The sequence below is a fragment of the Amblyraja radiata genome, chromosome 8, assembly GCF_010909765.2.
Source record: "Amblyraja radiata isolate CabotCenter1 chromosome 8, sAmbRad1.1.pri, whole genome shotgun sequence".
In the NCBI taxonomy this organism is placed as follows: Eukaryota; Metazoa; Chordata; class Chondrichthyes; order Rajiformes; family Rajidae; genus Amblyraja; species Amblyraja radiata.
The window spans coordinates 61,011,489-61,028,258 of record NC_045963.1 but is presented as its reverse complement, the minus strand read 5'-3'; the positions used below and the strand labels follow the sequence as shown (position 1 = coordinate 61,028,258).

General features: G+C 46.2%; 1 long non-coding RNA gene and 1 pseudogene across 1 annotated transcript; both read left to right on the top strand.

Moving 5' to 3' along the window:
- The first annotated feature begins 619 nt into the window (after window positions 1-619).
- On the top strand, window positions 620-5,452 carry LOC116975771. Its single transcript, XR_004412762.1, has 2 exons — window positions 620-811; window positions 5,323-5,452. It is a non-coding gene; the product is annotated as an uncharacterized LOC116975771 (long non-coding RNA).
- A 2,152-nt stretch (window positions 5,453-7,604) lies between these two features.
- Window positions 7,605-7,702, top strand: LOC116976567 (annotated as a pseudogene).
- The last annotated feature ends 9,068 nt before the right edge of the window (window positions 7,703-16,770 follow it).

The following is a 16,770-nucleotide window of genomic DNA, read 5'->3' as shown; positions in this document are numbered from 1 at the left end:
AATTAGTTTTCCAGTATTGAATATTCTTATGCAGTTTATTAAGTAAAGGCATAACATTTGATTTAAATAAAGAAGTATATTTCTTGGTCACATAAATTCCTAGATATTTAAATTTTTCATTTACTATTCTGAAAGCTGATTGTTGCAATATGTATAACTTAGGTTCCGTTATTGGCATAATCTCACTTTTATTCCAATTAATTCTATATCCCGAAATTAAACCAAATTGAGTTATAAGATTGGAATGCTGATTTCTGGGTTTGTAATACATCGCCTGCATATAAAGAGATGTTATTAACTGTGTTTTTAGTATTATACCCATATATTTCTGGATGTGCTCGAACACTTTCTGCAAGTGGTTCAATAGCAAGGGCGAATAATAACGGAGATAACGGGCATCCTTGTCTGCAACCTTTAGATAAATCGAATTTTGATGATAACATTTGATTTGTCATTATTCTAGTTGTTGTGTTGGTATATAATGTGCAGAACTTCTCACCCAGTTGAAATTTTTCCATCACCGAAAATAAATAGGGCCATTCCACTTGGTCGAATGCTTTCTCAGCATCTAACGAGATGACTGCAAGATCTACCTTAATTATTCTATTTGAGTATATAATATTAAATAGTCGTCGCAGATTATAATATGAGTAGCGTTTTGGAATAAAGCCTGTTTGGTCGGGGTGTATTAATTTATGAATCACTAAACTTAATCTATGGGCTAAAATTTTGGTTAATATTTTCTGGTCGGTGTTTAAAAGTGCAATTGCTCTATATGACCCTGGGTCTTCAGGGTCCTTATCCATTTTGGGTATGTGTTAGGCGCTCCCCCCCCCTGGTGTATGCTATGTACTTACTTCTCTGTTTCTATCCCAAGTACAGGCCTCGTGGCTGTGAGTCTGGAATCGAGGGGTTAAAGGCTCCTGTACCCGATTGGCCCAGCTGCGTCAGGTGACGGGTGACTCATCCGAAGTATAAAGACCAGAGCTTCCCAGAATTCTCTCTCTTCGTCGTGGACTCTGACTGATAAGCAGTCTGTTGGTGGGGGCCGAGGCAGCCTGACCACATGGCATAGAACTTTGTGTATTTTCACCATTCCTTGTTATCAGATATTGTATTGGGACGGATAAGGGCTGACCTTAGAGTTTTCGTGTATTTTGGTTTCAGGGTTGTATCTCTTTGGGCAGGTTTTGGAATCTCCGGTTCGACGGCCCATGGTGTGGCTGGCTGGAGCATTGTTAAATTGTTTGTCGGTTTATCCATATCCCTGACTGGGTTGTTTATATCAGGTTTGAGTTTTGTGTTCCAGTGAATAATTAAAACTGTTTTTGAACCTGAACCTGGTTTTTGACTTGTGTTACGTGGCTCTGAAGTACTTGCATTCGGGAGTCGTAACAAAATGGGGGCTCGTCCTAAGTTTTGAGGACCCTAGACGTTTTTAGAGGGTTTTTTTGGTAGGCTTCTGGACTGAGGAAGTCTGTGTGTTGTGAGGGAATTTTTTCTTCCCTGTTTGTGGTAGCATTAGTGCCCAGGTTTTAGCTGGTGCTTTGGGGCTATATTAAAAATGGAATTTAAGGTGAAAGAATTTGTTGAGGCTCCTAGTCGGGAGTTGTTTGATAGATGTACGAAAGAGCATTTGATTTTGCTGGCTGAGAACTATGCCGTGACTATTGACAAGCATTCAAAGAAACACTCCATTAAATCGGAGTTGTGGGCTGCGTTGGTGGAGGCTGGGGTTTTGCCTGGTGGTGCAGACAGTCCCCCACCTTCTGTTCAGCCAGTTCAGAACATGGAGGCCATCATTAAACTGAAGGAGATGGAGCTTGAGTCACAGAGAATTGCCTCTTTGTTAAAAGAGAAAGAGCTCATGCATGTTCTTGAAATGAAACGGCTTGAGGAGGAAACCAAAAGGGCTGAATTTCGGCTGCGGGAAAAAGAAATAGATAATTCCCGGGTTTCTTCTAGGGAACGGGAGTTTGATATGAGCAAGAACATCCGCCTGGTTCCCCCATTTCGTGAGGAGGATGTGGACAAGTATTTCACAGTGTTTGAACGGGTGGCTTTGTCCTTGAAGTGGCCTAGGGACGTGTAGGACCTTGCTATTGCAGTGTGTCTTTGTGGGTAAAGCACGGGAGGTGTACTCGTCTTTATCTGTTGAAAGCAGTCTGGACTATGAGTGTGTGAAGTCTACAGTATTAAGGGCTTATGAATTAGTTCCAGAGGCGTACCGGCAGAAGTTCCGGCGCTTTAGGAAGTTTGATAGTCAGGCTTATGTGGAGTTTGCTAGGGAGAAGGAGGCACTTTTTGACAGGTGGTGCGCTTCTCAAGGAGTGAAGGATTTTGAGCTACTGCGGGCCTTGATAATTATGGAAGACTTTAAGAACTGTCTCCCTGAGAGGGTTACTACTTACCTTAATGAGCAGAAGGTGAATGAGGTGTCTAAGGCTGCGGTGTTGGCAGATGAGTATGTATTGACTCATAAATCTGATTTTGTTGGGCGATCCTATAGTTTTGGTGCACGGCCAGTTGATCGTGGTGGTGTCGCCGGTGGCAGTGTCAAAGCTGTTTCTGTGCCTGCAAATGGCAGCACGTTGATACAGGGGGAGGTCCGAGCTGATAAGGTTGACGGAAATGTAAGGACTGATGAAGGTCCTGTGTGCTACTATTGTAGAAGGAGAGGGCACATGTTAAAGTCGTGTCCCGTTCTGAAGCAGAAAAATGCAAAGCCTGTGGCTTTGGTGGGTGCACAGAAGGCACCTGTCGTACCTGAGGTGCCTGAGTCTGATGAGTGTAGGAATTATTCTGCGTTCATCATGAATGGTTTTGTTTCTCTAGAGGATGGGGGTGATAGAGTTCCAGTATCCATCTTGCGTGATACTGGTGCTACTCAGTCCTTTATATTGGATGGTGTACTGCCGTTTTCTGGGGAATCATCGGTTGGATCAAGTGTCCCAGTGGTAGGATTCGGGATGGATGACATGGTAGTGCCTTTGCATACCGTGCGTCTCGAGTCCGAGTTGGTTTCAGGCCGGGTAACTGTTGGGTTACGGCCGTGTTTTCCCGTTGGGGGAGTTTCTGTGATTTTGGGGAATGACTTGGCAGGAGGTAGAGTTTTAGTCACTCCTGAGGTGACGGCTGTTCCGATGGTGCAGAGTCCTGATAGATTGGCTATGCAGCATCCAAAGGTCTTCGCAGCTTGTGCTGTCACGAGGGCTATGGCTAAGAGCCAGGCGAAGTTTGAGGATGTGGTGGACCTGAGTGAGAGCATTTTTGGGGATCAGGATGATAGATCCTGTGTTGTGAAGGGTGTTTCTCCATCTCAAGATGGGATAGTGTCTGGAAATGTGCCGGTGTCACTGTCACGTGACCGGCTGGTTGAGGAGCAAAAGAGTGATCCAGGTTTATCTGATCTGTTCGACTGCGCGGTGCCTGAGGGGGATATGGATTCCACAACAAAGGGGTATTTTCTAAGGGATGGCTTACTGATGCGAAAGTGGTCTCCCTTGGATATATCTGGGCATGATCATTGGAGCGTGGTTGATCAGATTGTGATGCCTCGTCGGTATAGGGACGAGATACTCTGTTTGGCTCATGATGGTCCTCTGGGTGGACATTTGGGGGTCAATAAGACGTATGACCGCATCTTACGGAATTTTTTTTGGCCAGGGTTGAAAAAGGACGTGAAACAGCACTGCAGGTGTTGTCACATTTGCCAGGTGGCAGGAAAGCCGAACCAATCGATTGTTCCTGCGCCTTTATATCCAATCCCCGTGGTCGGTGAGCCGTTTGAGCGGATTCTAGTTGATTGTGTGGGCCCTCTACCTCGGACAAGGGTGGGCAACAAGTTTTTATTAACAATTATGTGTGCGACTACCCGCTTTCCGGAGGTGGTCCCTTTGCGTAGAATTACTGCCCCTGCAATTGTTAAGTCTCTCACGAAGTTTTTTTCGTTGTTCGGTTTGCCCAAGGTTGTGCAGAGTGACCAAGGTACCAACTTCATGTTGAAGGTTTTTGGTCAGGTAATGAAGTTGGTAGATATTAAGCATTGTTACTCCAGTGCGTATCATCCTGAGAGCCAGGGAGCTCTCGAGAGGTTTCACCAGACTTTGAAATCTATGTTGAGGACTTACTGCCTGGAGTTTGAAAAAGACTGGGATGAGGGGGTTCATCTAGTTATGTTTGCGGTGCGTGAGGTCGTGCAGGAGTCTTTAGGGTTCAGTCCTGCTGACCTGGTGTTCGCGCATACTGTACGTGGTCTGTTGAGGGTCCTGAAGGAGAAATGGTTGCAGGAGGATACAAAACGAAGTATTTTAGACCACGTCTGTACTTTTCGCTCTAGACTGAGGAGGGCATGCGAACTGGCAATGGGTAATCTTGCCTCTGCTCAGTCTAGGATGAAGGACTGGTTCGACAGGAAGGAGCCTGTGGAGGTTGATGGGTCGGAGCTAAGTCCTTCTAAGCATGTTTTGGCTGCAGTGGTGCTGCCCCCTGACACGGGTGGTGATGTGGGGGAGGCACGGTTGTCTGTGGCAGTAACGCAGGGAAAGCTGAGTAACTCTGAGGCTTTGGAGACGCTTCCCTTGCGGTTGTCTCATTTGACTGGCATATCCGTGGCAAGGATGATGTATTGGATGATGCATTGTCGCACCAGTGATGTCTGTGTTACTGAATAGTTGCTGAAATTTGGTGGTGTTTTTTTTAGTTCATTTTCAGAAACTTATTCAGTATCTTTGGGTGGGGGTGTTAGGCGCTTCCCCCCCCGGTGTATGCTATGTACTTACTTCTCTGTTTCTATCCCAAGTACAGGCCTCGTGGCTGTGAGTCTGGAATCGAGGGGTTAAAGGCTCCTGTACCCGATTGGCCCAGCTGCGTCAGGTGACGGGTGACTCATCCGAAGTATAAAGACCAGAGCTTCCCAGAATTCTCTCTCTTCGTCGTGGACTCTGACTGATAAGCAGTCTGTTGGTGGGGGCCGAGGCAGCCTGACCACATGGCATAGAACTTTGTGTATTTTCACCATTCCTTGTTATCAGATATTGTATTGGGACGGATAAGGGCTGACCTTAGAGTTTTCGTGTATTTTGGTTTCAGGGTTGTATCTCTTTGGGCAGGTTTTGGAATCTCCGGTTCGACGGCCCATGGTGTGGCTGGCTGGAGCATTGTTAAATTGTTTGTCGGTTTATCCATATCCCTGACTGGGTTGTTTATATCAGGTTTGAGTTTTGTGTTCCAGTGAATAATTAAAACTGTTTTTGAACCTGAACCTGGTTTTTGACTTGTGTTACGTGGCTCTGAAGTACTTGCATTCGGGAGTCGTAACAGTATGAGTATTATTGTTGATTCATTTAAAGTTTCTGGTAGTTTCTGTTGCATGAAGGCATGAGTGTATAGTGTCTGTAGACGTGGGGAGATCAGATCATGGAATTTTTAATAAAATTCACTATTTAAACCATCAGGGCCAGTGGCCTTTCCATTTTTGAATGATCTTCAGGAGACATTTTATGTATTTCTTCCTTGCCAGCCTTTTCCGGAGACGGCTAAAGTTGTCGGTCAAGATCGAATCAGTTTGGCGTTTGGAAGGAACATCATCATTTTCGGCACTGTTTAACCCAACAACAGTTCTGTTAATCTCAGCCAGGATGGCAAGTTACAGAATAAAATAAATAGCCTTTGAACTACATCACCAACTCCTCCCCACCCCCACCATTCTTGAAACATGTTTTATTTAAATTGGTATTGGTTTATTAAATAATGTGAATGCTCTTTCAGAATATATTTGATTTGCATCTTGAGTATCTAACACCCTTCACTTGAATCATTAATTTTATGGTGAAACATTTAATCAAATCTCAAAGAGCACCCTATGCTACCACCTACAGTGGAATAAAATCTTCAGTAAAATACACTTCCCATGACACTGTAACTAATTACAAATACAGACACTGTCATAGGGGGTATTTGTTAATCATAACCCAGCTGGTGCCAAGATGGAGCTATAAATGTCACCTTTCCAATTCTCCATTGAAATTGTAAATTATTTTATTAATTCAAAATCATGACATTCTGCCTCCAGAAAAAACAAACAAATCTGTGTCACCAGCATATTCCATTACATCACAATACAAAGTGTTCACTTGGACACCCTATGAAATTATTCTTTCACTTCAAACGCTCAATTATGTATAAAGGCACAAGAGACACAAAATGCTGAAATCTGGAGTAAATATTAAACTGCTGGAAGAACTCAGCAGGTCAAGCAGCATCTAAGGATAACTTATTTATACATCACCTCTTGAAATGGTAAATACACAATAAAACACATCGAGAAAATTCATTAGAAATACAATAAATAGTTGACTACAATTCCTATGCTTATATCATATTGTAATATTCACCCATATCTCTCAGTATATTTGCAGAAAACATGCAAAATTTACCAGAAATTATTCAGCATTATTTAGGATTCCCCAAAACTGGAATGGGTATCCAAGACTACATATGCAATCCAAAATAAGGCATTTCACAACCTACGGCGAAGGATAAATCCCTGTAGGATATATTGCATGTTGAAATTCATAACTCTGTGAAATATTTCATCTGAACTTATTATGCCAATATAAATGCTCATCTGTCCTAATGGGTGAATTATTCAACTTTTGTTTGAATTGTTTACAATTGGACATTTCAGTTCAAACTTTGCATGACCACGGGGTTTGATGCTCTTGCTGTTTCATCCCTACCTGTCGTCCACCATTACATTTCAAATAGATGCTATCGCACATGATCACTGCTATTCACTCCTGCTCCCCAAACCCCTGGTATTCATCCTTCATACCTTGGTGAGTTCCCGATCAGGGATTCTATTAATTCCATGGCAGACATCTGGTCCAGCATCTTGCTGTACTCGCTTGTGAAGAGACCATCAGTGCGTCGCCTTCTTCTAGTGAGAGAAACAATATATGTAAATGAATGGAAATTGGCGGTTCATAGATATATCGGAAACCAGGATACTGGGAGCACACGGCTTCATGCCTCCACTTAATTGCATAATACACTAGCTAAATGCTTCCAATATTAACACTGACACATACACGCACACACACATTTTCACACCATAGCAGAAGAACAGGCCCTTCTCCCCACAAAAAATTCCCGATTTTATTCTCCCCACATTCCCATTAACGCCAACATATATGTGTGTGCCTGTCTATGTGCAAGTATCTATGTGCAACATATATGTGTGTGCCTGTCTATGTGCATGTATCTATGTGCAACATATATGTGTGTGCCTGTCCATGTGCAAGTATCTATGTGCAACATATATGTGTGTGCCTGTCTATGTGCATGTATCTATGTGCAACATATATGTGTGTGCCTGTCTATGTGCAAGTATCTAAGTGCAACATATATGTGTGTGCCTGTCTATGTGCATGTATCTATGTGCAACATATATGTGTGTGCCTGTCTATGTGAATGTATCTATGTGCAACATATATGTGTGTGCCTGTCTATGTGCATGTATCTATGAGCAACATATATGTGTGTGCCTGTCTATGTGCATGTATCTATGTGCAACATATATGTGTGTGCCTGTCTAAGTTATTATCGCTTCTCGGCCTTTTGGCTAAGATCAAGAGTAGTATCTGTTCTTATCAGTAAAAGATACTATCTGCTCTTATTTGTACAGTTCTGGCGGTCCCTTGGGGACAAGGGCCATGGATTGCAGAGTGAATCGGTGACAATGGCAGCAGCTGCTGGAGCAGAAGTACAGGGTATCCGCAATACCCTGAGAAACGGCATTAAGGACCTCAGCGAGAGGCCTTCCCTTCTCACAGACCTGTTCGTGAAGAAGGTCTTGCTGGAGACCTGCAAGTTTGAGGCCAAGAACATCTACTGCCTCCAGGACTTCCCGGGTAACGAATACTTTGATGTTACCTTCAAGTATCTGATGGGATGGAAAAAGCTGATGGAAGACTTTCGGGAAAAGGGGAATGAAGCTCCGCTGTCATTGCTGAAAGTGCAGCCGCTCCTCACCCTCCCCAACCAGAATGAAAGGATGATCACGGTGTACATGTTCAACCCACATCTGCCTGTAGTGGATGTCTTCACCTTCCTTGCTCGCTACATCGAAGGAAACATAGAAACATTGAAATTAGGTGCAGGAGTAGGCCATTCGGCCCTTCGAGCCTGCACCTCCAGTCAATATGATCATGGCTGATCATCCAACTCAGTATCCTGTACCTGCCTTCTCTCCACACCCCCTGATCCCTTTAGCCACAAGGGCCACATCTAACTCCCTCTTAAATATAGCCAATGAACAGGCATCAACTACCTTCTGCAGCAGTGAATTCCAGAGATTCACCACTCTCTGTGTGTAAAATGTTTTTCTCATCTCGGTCCTAGAAGATTTCCCCCTTATCCTTAAACTGTGACCCCTTGTTCTGGACTTCCCCAACATCTGTTTCTATAAGAACCCCCCTCAATCTTCTAAAATCTAGCGAGTACAAGCTGAGTCTATCCAGTCTTTCTTCATATGAAAGTCCTGACATCTCAGGAATCAGTCTGGTGAACCTTTTCTATACTCCCTCTATGGCAACAATGTCTTTGAGCATTGGGCATTGTGACATCACACAATGGAACGTTCACCATGGGCTGGGACTTCTGCTAAGGCATATGTAAATGGATCCATTCCGATTGGACATATGTGAACATTGGGCATTGTGACATCACACGATGGAACGAATCAAAAGGAAGAAAGGCAGGCGGCAGCCGGATGGACGGACGGCAGGCGGCAGCCACAGACTTTCATATAATAACTACACCAAGTGCAGACCCGTTGGGTCTGTTTCCCTAACGGCGTTTGCGCGGGGGGGGGGGGGGGGCTGCGGCATCACACTCACTTTAACCACCCCCCAAACACACAGGTGGGTGGAGGGGAGGTGAGAAGAGGGGAGGGAGGGGAGAGGAGGAGGAGAAAACGGGACAGATTTGGGAGGGAAAGGAGAGCGGGGTAGGAGGTGAGAGAGGGGATGGGGAGAGAGACGTGGGGGGGGGGGAATGGGGAGGGAGGGGAGGATGGAGGGAGGGGGAGAGGGGTGGGGGGAGAGAGGGGAAGGAGTGGGGAGAGAGGACGGGGAAGGGGGGAGAGAAGAGGAAGAGTGGAGAGGGAGGAGGAGAGGGGTAGGGGGAGTGATGGAAGAGGGACAGGGGTAGGGGTAGGTGGGCGGAGGGAGAGAGGGAAGCGGGTGGGGTAGAGAGGGAAGGGGGGTGGGGGAGAGAGGGAAGGGGGGTGGGGGAGGGATGAGGAGAGGGAGAGGGGGTGAGGAGTGGGGAGGGAGGGGCAGAGGGGTAGCGAGAGTGGTGGAAGAGGGACGGGGGAGTGGTGGAAGAGGAACAGAGGGGTAGGGGAAAGGGTGGGGGAGAGAGGGGAAGGGAAGGGAAGAGAGAGGGTTGGTGGAGGAAGAGGGGTGGGGTAAGGGGAGAGAAGTGGAAGAGTGGGGAGTGAGGGGTAGGGGGTGTGGTGGAAGAAGGACAGAGCGGTATGGGGGAAGGGGGCGGGGGGAGAGAGGGAAGGGGGTGGGGTAGAGAGGGAAGGGGGGGGGGGAAGAGGGATGGGTGGGAGAGGGAGAGGGGTGACGAGAGGGAAACATAGAAATAAAGTGCAGGAGGAGGCCATTCGGCCCTACGAGCCTGCACCACCATTAAATATGATCATGGCTGATCATCCAACTCAGTATCCTGTACCTGCCTTCTCTCCATACCCCCTGATCCCTTTAGCCACAAGGGTCAGATCTAACTCCCTCTTAAATATAGCCAATGAACTGGCCTCAACTACCTTCTGTGCCAGTGAATTCCAGAGATTCACCACTCTCTGTGTGAAAAATGTTTTTCTCATCTCGGTCCTAAAAGATTTACCCCTTATCCTTAAACTGTGACCCCTTGTTCTGGACTTCCCCAACATCTGGAACAAGCTTCCTGCATCTAGCCTGTCCAACCCTTTAAGAATTTTGTAAGTCTATAAGATACCCCCTCAATCTTCTAAAATCTAGCGAGTACAAGCTGAGTCTATCCAGTCTTTATTCATATGAAAGTCCTGACATCCCAGAAATCAGTCTGGTGAACCTTCTCTGTACTCCCTCCACGGCAACAATGTCTTTGAGCATTGGGCATTGTGACATCACACAATGGATCGCTCACCAGGGGCTGGGGCTGATTCTCTGGGTGAGAAGCCAGTATTTTTTTAATTTGGGGGGGGGGGGGGGGGGGGGGGGCTGAGGCATCACACTCACATTAACCACCCCCCAAACACACAGGTAGGGGGAGGGGGGAGAAGAGGGGAGGGAGGGGAGAGGAGGAGGAGGAAACGGGACAGATTTGGGAGCGAAAGGAGAGCGGGGTAGGGGGTGAGAGAGGGGGATGGGGAGAGAGATGTGGGGGAGGGGGGGATGGGGAGGGAGGGGAAGAGGGAGGGAGGGGGAGAGGGGTGGGGGGAGAGAGGGGAAAGAGTGGGGGGGGAAAGTGGAGGGGGTGGGGGGAGAGAAGTGGAAGAGTGGGGAGGGAGGAGGAGAGGGGTAGGGGGAGTGATGGAAGACGGACAGAGGGATAGGGGAAGGGGGCGGGGGGAGAGAGGGAAGGAGGTGGGGGAGAGAGGGATGGGAGAGGGAGAGTGGTGAGGAGAGGGAGAGGGGAGGAGAGAAGGGGGAGAGAAGTGGAAGAGTGGGGAGGGAGGGAGGGAGGGGTAGAGGGGTAGCGGGAGTGGTGGAAGAGGGACGGGGGAGTGGTGGAAGAGGAACAGTGGGGTAAGAGGAAGGGGTGGGGGAGAGAGGGAAAGGGAGGGGAAGAGAGAGGGGTGGGGGAGGGAGAGGGGTGCGGTAAGGGGAGGGAAGTGGAAGAGTGGGGAGGGAGGGGTAGGGGGAGTGGTGGTAGAGGGACAGAGGGGTAGGGGAAGGGGGCGGGGGAGAGAGGGAAGGGGGTGGGGTAGAGAGGGAAGGGGGTGTGGGAGAGAGGGATGGGTGGGAGAGGGAGAGGGGTGAGGAGAGGGAAACATAGAAACATAGAAATTAAGTGCAGGAGTAGGCCATTTGGCCCTTCGAGCCTGCACCACCATTCAACATGATCATGGCTGATCATCCAACTCAGTATCCTGTACCTGCCTTCTCTCCATATCCCCTGATCCGTTTAGCCACAAGGGCCACATCTAACTCCCTCTTAAGTTCCGATTGGACATATGTGAACATTGGGCATTGTGACATCACACAATGGAACGTTCACCAGGGGCTGGGGCTCCTGCAAAGGCATATGTAAATGAATCCATTCCGATTGGACATCTGTGAGCATTGGGCATTGTGACATCACACGATGGAACGTTCACCAGGGGCTGGGGCTGCTGCTATGGGTGAGAAGCCAGTTTATTTTTGAAATATTGTGGGGGGGGGGGGGGGAAGGATTTGATTAAAAACGTGTTCTTAAACACGACGAAATGTAATGAGGAGCGGATGCTTAGAAAGAAAAGTGAAATCTCTACCGAAATGGAAAAGATGTCGGCGATTCTGCGTCTGGTTTCGGAGTTGCAGTGAATCAAAGGAAGAAATGCAGCCAGCAGCCGTCCATGTAAATGGATCCATTCCGATTGGACATCTGCGAGCACTGGGCATTGTGATTGGACATCTGCGAGCATTGGGCATTGTGACATCACACGATGGAAACGAATCAAAAGGAAGAAAGGCAGGCGGCAGCCGGACGGACGGCAGGCGACAGGCACACAGTTTTATATATTAATAGAAGATAGATAGATAGATAGATAGATAGATAGATAGATAGATAGATAGATAGATAGATAGATAGATAGATAGATAGATAGATAGATAGATAGATAGATAGATAGATAGATAGATAGATAGATAGATAGATAGATAGATAGATAGATAGATAGATGGTATCGACCAATGCAAACTGCTGCTCCAGGTGTCCAATTTTCAGATGTTCCTAACCTTGTTGGACCTTTGGGGTTAGTGACCTAATGGAAATTTACATCAGTCAAGAAATGGTGTTGGGTAGACTGATGGGACTGAAGGCTGATCAATCCCCAGGGCCTAATGTTCAACATCCCACAGTACTCAAGGAGGTGGCGCTAGAAATGTTAGACATATTGGTGATCAATGTCTGTGGATTGAAGTGTAGCTAATGTTATCCCTCTTTTTAAGAAAGGAGGGAGTGAGAAAGCAGTGAATTATAGACCAGTTAGCCAGACATCAGCGGTGGGAAAGATCCTGGAGTCGAATATTAAAAATGTAGTAGCGGTGCATTTGGATTACAGTAACAGGATCGGTCCATGTCAGCATGGATTTACAAACGGAAAATCATGCGTGATAAATCTTCTGGATCTTTGGAGGATGTAACAAGTAAAATGGACAAAGGAGTGCCAGTGGATGTAGTGTACCTGTAAGTGTAGCCTCCTTGCCTAAGTCTTTCGAGCCAAAGACTCACACTTTACTCAACAAGGTCGCTCCACTACAGCTGCACTTGTTTATCTGTTACCTAATCAACAACTTTAGGGCTAATTTGTAAATTACTCGAACCTGGGTCTTGGCGCTCTCTTGAAATTTTCTTTCCCTCTGACTCACCTACTTCCCGCCTCACTCACTCTCAATACTCACCCAATACTCACTCTCGTTGTTTCTGGCTGCTGCTTCTCTCCAACTTTTACGATCTATCTATGTAGCTATCTATGAGACCATCAGATTCCTTCTTCCCCTATTATTAAACGTTGCACAATATCCTTTTGGAAAACCTACTCATGACTCTGTAATATTTTATCTGAACTTATTATGCCAATATAAACGCTAATCTGTTCTTAGGGGTGATTATAAAACTAGTGTTTAATATGTTAACAATTGGACACTCTAACCCCTGATCAGTCCAAACTTTGCATGGCCACGAGGTTTGATGCTCTCGCTGTTTCATCCCTACCTGTCGTCCACCAAAACATTTCAAATAGATGCTATCCCAACCACACCACCTCCCCAAACCCCTGGCATTCAATCCTTCGTCACCTGACTTTCTTCTTCATCAGGGATTCCAGCAATTCCGTGGCAGACATCTGGCCCAGCCATTTCCTGTACGCCGGATGTCGCATTGTTCTAGTGAGAGAAACAAAATAAATAAATTAATGGAAATTGGCGGTTCATAGAAATATCAGAAACTGGGATACTGGGAGCACACTTCCAGCCAATACTCACTCTCGCTGCTTCTGGCTACTGCTTCCCTCCAACCTTTATGGTCTATCTCTTTATCTATCAATGAGACCATCAGATTCCTTCTTCCCACAATATTAAACATTGCACCATATCAAATTAACAATAGACAATAGGTGAAGGAGTCCGCCATTCAACCCTTCGAGCCAAAACCGCCATTAAATGTGATCATGGCTGATCATCCCCAAACAGTACCCCGTTCCTGCCTTCTCCCCGTTCCTGACTTCTTCCCATTTCCCCAGACTCTGCTATCTTTAAGAGCCCTATCTAGCTCTCTCTTGAAATTATCCACTGAGGCAGAGAATTCCACAGACTCACAACTCTCTGTGTGAAAAATGTTTTCCTCATCTCCGTTCTAAATGGCATACCCCTTTATTATTAAACTGTGGCCCCTGGTTCTGGACCCCCCCTGCCCCAACATCAGAAACATGTTTCCTGCCTATTAAGGGACTGTCCCACTTGGGCGACCTAATCGGCGAGTTCTGGCGAGTTTGCCCTCGACATACTCGCAGCATGATCGACACAAGGTCGTAGGAGGTCTTCGTAACTCTCCTTCATGCTCGGGAGTGGTATCCGCATACTCGAGCTAGGTCGCAGGCGTTTTTTCAATATGTTTAAAAATGCGCGCGAGAAAAGAAAGGTTGCCATGGGAACAATCAATACATTTTTTACTTGTAGGTTTAGTGGTAGTAGGTCGTAGTAGGTTGTAGTAGGTCAGCATGTTAGTCGTAGGTAATCGAGGGTAGTTGAAGGTAGTCGTAGATAGTCTTCATCATAGTCGAAGGGAGGTCGAAGGAGATCGAAGGAGGTCGGCTTCACTCTCCACTATTCAGTGACCAATTTTCCCATAGCTAGTCGAGCTGGTCTTCATCTTTGTCGAAGGAGATCGAAGGAGGTCTTCTACATATTCGAAGGAGGTCTTCAACATGTCATTTTTTCGAACTCTTCTAAACTTGCCAATTTGGTCGCACAAGTGGGAAAGCCCATTGTGTCCAAACCCTTAATAATCTTAAATGTTTCAATAAGATGCCCTTTCATCCTTCTGAATTCCAGAGTATACAAGCCCAGCTGCTCCATTCTCTCACCATATGATAGTCCCGCCATCCTGGGAATTAAGCTTGTAAACCTATGCTGCACTCCCTCAATAACAAAAATGTCCTTCCTCAAATTAGGGGACCAAAACTGCGCACAATACTCCAGGTGTGGTCTCACTAGAGCCCTATACAACTGCAGAAGTACCTCTTTGCTCCCATACTCAACTTCTCTTGTTATGAAGGCCAACATGCCATTCGCTTTCTTCATTGCCTGCTATACATGCATGCTTACTTTAGTTTACTGATGAACAAGGACCCGTCAGATCCCGTTGTACTTCCCCTTTCCTCAACTTGACAGCATTTAGATAATAATCTGCCTTCCTGTTTTTGCTACCAAAGTGGATAACCTCACATTTATCCACATTAAACTGCATCTGCCATGCATCTGCCCACTCACCCAACCTGTCCAAATCACCCTGCATCCTCATAGCATCCTCCTCACAGTTCACACTGTCACCCAGTTTTGTGTCATCTGCAAATTTGCTAATGTTAATTTGAATTCCTTCATCTAAATTATGTATATTGTAAATAGCTGTGATCCCAGCAACGAGCCTTGCCACTAGTCACTGCCTGCCATTCTGAAAGGGACCATTAATCCATACTCTTTGTTTCCTGTCTTCTCCTTATTTCTGTCTTGTTTGTCTGTCTTTCTTGTATCCCTATGGAAGACATATTCATGAAATATTTTATCTGAGCTTATTATACCAATATAAACGCCTGACTGTCCTTATGGTTGACTTATTCGAAAATTGTTTGAATTGTTTACTAATGGACAATCTAACCCCTGGTCATTTCAAACTTTGCATGGCCACGGGTTAATTCGTCTCCACCAATATATTTCAAATAGATACCTAGTTGAGTTACGCTTCAGGGATTCCAGGAATTCAGTGGTGGACAACTTGTCAAGCATCTCGCTGAACTCGCTTGTGGGGAGACCATCAGAGTGTCCCGGTGTTCTAGTGAGAGAAACAAAATATGTAAATGAATGGAAATTGGCGATTCATAGAAATATCGGAAACCGGATACTAGGAACACACGGTTTCATGCTTCCACTTAATTGCATAATACACTGGCTAAATGCTTCCAATATTAACACTGACACAAACAGGCACACACCCATATGCACGCCATAGCGTGAACATTTGCAGTGCAGTTAGCACTCAATTCTGGTCATTGCAATCTACCAGGGTTGCAGACGTTGGCTTGTTGTCTTAGAATAAAGGGGAGGTCATTTAAGACTGAGGTGAGAAAAAACCCAGAAAGTTGTGAATATATGGAATTCCCTGCCACAGAGGACAGTGGGGGCCAAGTCACTGGATGGATTTAAGAGCGTTAGATAGAGTTCTAGGGGCTAGTGGAGTCAAGGGATATGGGGAGAAGGCAGGCACGTGTTATTGATAGGGGACGATCAGCCATGATCACAATGAATGGCGGTGCTGGCGCGAAGGGCCGAATGGCCTCCTCCTTCACCTATTTTCTATGTTTCTATGCTTCTATGTCGGGGCAAACATTTTGGGAAACGGACAGATATCGGTCAAAGCCAAGGGGAAAGTTGTGGGGAGAAAGACAAGCGCTCTCTTTGCACAGAATGTTGCCGGATGCCGAGTTTGTAAATTTTATCCCACAAGTTTTTCTCCACTTGAATTATGATGTGGGTGTGAAGATCCCTTCGCTGTTTCTGCTTCCCACCCAGGCATCATCGTTTCATCCCACCACCAACTGCACCTGTTTTTTCTCCCTCAACACTTCGCTTGGATCCATGGCTACAGACCTCAACCACTTCCAGCTTTTCAACCTGCCGTCCTTCTTTAACAAACACTAACAACATTGTATAAAATAAAGCTCCGTCAGGGATCAGAAACTGTACCTGTGGTTCATATTACCGCGGGATAACAAGGCACTGGCGGTGAGGCAGAGACCGGCCCTGAACGAAGGAAATCCATGGAACCTACTCCTCATCGCACCCTGATCCGTGCTCTCCAGCTCCTCTCTCCTACTGTTTTTCCTTCGTGTCCACAGACAACTGACACAAGGGGATAACCCTGGAAGGCTTGTGATTTATTTTTGATTTCCTGAACTGGGTCAGCATCTGTTGTGGAGAGAGAGACCCTCCCTGATCTGAGAAAGTAAACCGTGGGATGTTTACCTTGAACTAGGGTCGCTGCCCACCGCTGATCCCTGAGACCAGAGGACGCTGAAGAGCACAAAAAGCGTCACCGAATGCGAGTCGAAGTTGATCACCATTTCGAACTATTCTGTAAACCAAATAACATGTTACTCCATAAAACCATTTGCACCAACCTCCCCCACCCCATCCTCTCCCTCCTCTGAATCCCACCACGGATCGCTTCAATTTTGACCGGTTTGTTATATCATGAATCAATTCAAACAGTAAGAAGCTGTCATGTTCACAGAAGTTGGAT